General features: G+C 35.3%; 2 long non-coding RNA genes across 6 annotated transcripts in view; both read left to right on the plus strand.

Annotated features, from left to right (window-relative positions):
• Positions 1-1,083, plus strand: part of LOC119594525 — an 8,396-nt gene extending 7,313 nt beyond the window's left edge. For all 5 annotated transcript variants that reach the window (XR_005230632.1, XR_005230635.1, XR_005230630.1 and 2 more), the window contains exons 4-6: positions 355-437; positions 796-826; positions 993-1,083. This is a non-coding gene — a long non-coding RNA (uncharacterized LOC119594525). The remainder of the gene's footprint in view (positions 1-354; positions 438-795; positions 827-992) is intronic.
• A 132-nt stretch (positions 1,084-1,215) lies between these two features.
• LOC119594524 lies at positions 1,216-2,988 on the plus strand. The gene is made up of 6 exons (XR_005230629.1): positions 1,216-1,293; positions 1,467-1,510; positions 1,692-1,895; positions 2,076-2,241; positions 2,569-2,613; positions 2,776-2,988. It is a non-coding gene; the product is annotated as an uncharacterized LOC119594524 (long non-coding RNA).
• The last annotated feature ends 291 nt before the right edge of the window (positions 2,989-3,279 follow it).

Raw genomic sequence — 3,279 nt, forward strand, 5'->3', positions numbered from 1 at the left:
CTGAGGTGGGAGAGGGAATTGAATTCAGATCAGGGAGGCTGAGTAACTTGGGCAAATGACGTGAAAAAGTAGGTGTAAAATGTAAAAGGGCAATGCATGTATCTTCACCAATGCCTTTTTTAGAATGTCGGTGCATAAATGTACTATAAATTTTTATAAATACAAAACTTCCAATTTCTTAAGACTTCTAATTTGATAAAGCTGAACCTTCAATTTGTGAATGAGGTATTGCATACCCACACACATTTAACTACAGATGACAAATGTCTTGCAACTGTAGTCTCCTCTTGGAGGCTCACCCTTCATGTACCTGAGACTGGATTTTTGATGGTTTTTACCTTTTTTTATTTTCAGGATTTGCAGAATGTTCCTGAATTAGTGATTATACAACTTTGGGGGAAGTAGGAGCTAAGCAACTAAGTTCCATCTAGGCATTGGTAAGTCCCAACTTGGCTAGGGCCAAATTATTGATGCAATGCTGGGGAAAGAACATGTATATTAAATAGTGGAATGGATGTTAAAGGCATTGCATTTCACCAATAGCTATTTGCAACTTTAATATTGATTGTATGGAAGAGTTTCGTGATAATTTTTAGTCTTACATTGATAAGGAAGAACAAATGGAACATATAAAAATGGGCAGAATATCTACTGATGAAATAGGAGGGTTTGCAAATTTAGTCTGAAGTTTAATGATTGAATTATCTCCTGCCTGTCTGATTATTTTAATGAAAAATATATAGTAACTTGCATTGTATGTAGTAACATCACATTAATCCATTTTCTCAATTCCAGATATGAGGCACAGAACATGGAATTTACCGAGGTAAGCTTGTTTAAGTATTACAGTAACTTTGTGCATAAAGTGATGATTATTTACAAACTAGAGTCTCCGAATTAGTGTGAGGACAGAATTATTCTGAGGAGAATTATTTACTAGTATAATTAACCCTTTTGGCCAATTCCCTAATAACTTTCATGATTAATTACAGGATCTGCCCATGTGGAATGGAATAGTCCACCAACATTCAACGTTGGACTTCATTCTTGAAAACGCTTGAAAACAACCGTGACTTTGTAAAGGCAAGTTCTATTTCAACAGATTATTTAATGATGCTAAGATAGATAAAATGGTGATTATTTTAGTGGAATCTTTCTAAATATAATCTTGTGCTTTTAGGTGATATACAATCTGAAGGCAATCCTTATATTTGCAGATGACAAGAGGAGTTTCCCCTTAACTGCATAGAGGATATTTTTAATGTTCCATCTCCCTAAACCGACTATTAAAAGGTAATGCCAATATATGCCAAGCTTGCTCCTTTTGAAAATTCAACTACAATGATGACATTAAGATAGGGACATATGATAAATGTGATTATTTATCAGTGGGAATCTTTCTGAATGTTATGAATAAATATTGAAATTTGGGTAAGTGAATCTTGCTTATATATATTTACTTTCAGGGAGGCTGAATATACTCCAAAGGACCCTGATTGCTTGAGAGAAGGTAAGCTTTGCCAGTGTTCTGCTAAACTTGCATAGAATATTAACCTGGTATTATGATGACAATAAGATAGGGACATATGATAACTATGATTATTTATCGTTGGGAATCTCTCTGAAATACAAATTGAGAAGATTGTGTACATATTTTTTTTGCTGTTGCTTATAAATGGTATTATTTACAGGTGGATGCATACCCCATGTCCATGCTTTCACAAGTTGAAACAAACCTCCTATAGCTGTCCTCTATGGCAGCAAACGAGTGAAGGTCAACATGGAAAGTTTCTTCCTTCAAAAACTTAGTCTTCTTTGGCTTCAATGAAGACCTTGTCATGATGTTGCTACTTGTTCCCACCTACCTGCTAGCCAGTACAAATTTTTGAGGAAAGGTAAATAACCTCACTGATCATAGTATGAACTGCTACCTGCCAAACTGGCTTTATGATGACAATAAGATAGGGACATATGATAACTATGATTATTTATCGTTGGGAATCTCTCTGAAATCACTTCATCTTACAATGAACAAAATGTGTGTGAACATTTTATAATGGAATGAACTCTTGCAGACAATGGAGGAAGTTACCAACATTTCAAGATGATGCCCCAAAGAAACCTTCCCTTGGCAGTTCTGTGTTAAACCAGATGCCAAAAGCCACAGGTCACTAGATGAAAGAAGCAAGTGAATATTCTTGCTTTAACTGTCCCTTCATGCCTCGGCAGCTTTGAGCATAGGTTAGTTTTTTTTTTTTCATAAATAAGTATAGAATTTTTTTTCCCCATACTTGATGGGTGAGGGTGGGGTGATAAATTATTAATATACTTGCCAATGTTCATTGTTTGATTTTTCTACACATGTTGATATATAATATGCACATGTCAGCATCTGGTGTGATAAGACTGCTATCCAGATTTTTTAAGTTGTGCAAGATAAAATCTGATCCCCCGTTTGAGCAGGCCAATCCTGCTGCAACACTTAGTATCAGAAACATTAGAATATTTTAAGTTTAACCTTCTGCATTTGGTGTGGATTTGTTTTTAATTATTGGTTAATACTTCCAGATCCATCCCAGATATTTCTGCACAATAGAAAAGGGGCATTATGAGGTATGTTAGTCATGTGTTTAACAAGTTTTGAAATTTTGACATGATGCTTTACACTATCTTTCGGCTGACTGCCATTGATGATAACTTAATTACTGAACAATTACCTTGTATCATTGTAATATTTTCCAAGTCTAGAAATTCTAAGAGCCCATTAATTTCTAGGTTTCAGATGCTTTACACACCTACATCAAGATGCTGGAGATCCTGAAAGTGACCAAAAAGGGATAGTAGTTGGTGCACTGGCTTGGTCTTGGCTGCTCAAGGCTCTGGGAGTCGATTTTTCCCACTGCTTGTAATGGCTCGAACAAGGCTTAGGGAACTTATTTTCTAGTTGGATTGATTGTGAATATTTTCTTAATAAAAGTAATCATGTTATGTCTTATTTTTCTGCCCTGCCTAGAAAATCTGTTACAATTAGAAATTGTCTTTAATATTCCTTAAATATTCGCAAGTATTCACTTTTTAACTGAAACGTCAAATGACTAGAAAAGCAAATTAAACCTTGTCCATGAAGACAAATCCATACCCAGGAAACCTGACACCCAAGGCTCCACGTCTTTCTGCATACAAATTTTCTTAAGTAAATCATTACTTTTTTTTTCCCATTTTAATCCCATAACCGATGACTGATAGACCCAGTGCTGGGATCACCCCCTCGACTAGACG

This window comes from Penaeus monodon, chromosome 34, assembly GCF_015228065.2.
Source record: "Penaeus monodon isolate SGIC_2016 chromosome 34, NSTDA_Pmon_1, whole genome shotgun sequence".
In the NCBI taxonomy this organism is placed as follows: domain Eukaryota; kingdom Metazoa; phylum Arthropoda; class Malacostraca; order Decapoda; family Penaeidae; genus Penaeus; species Penaeus monodon.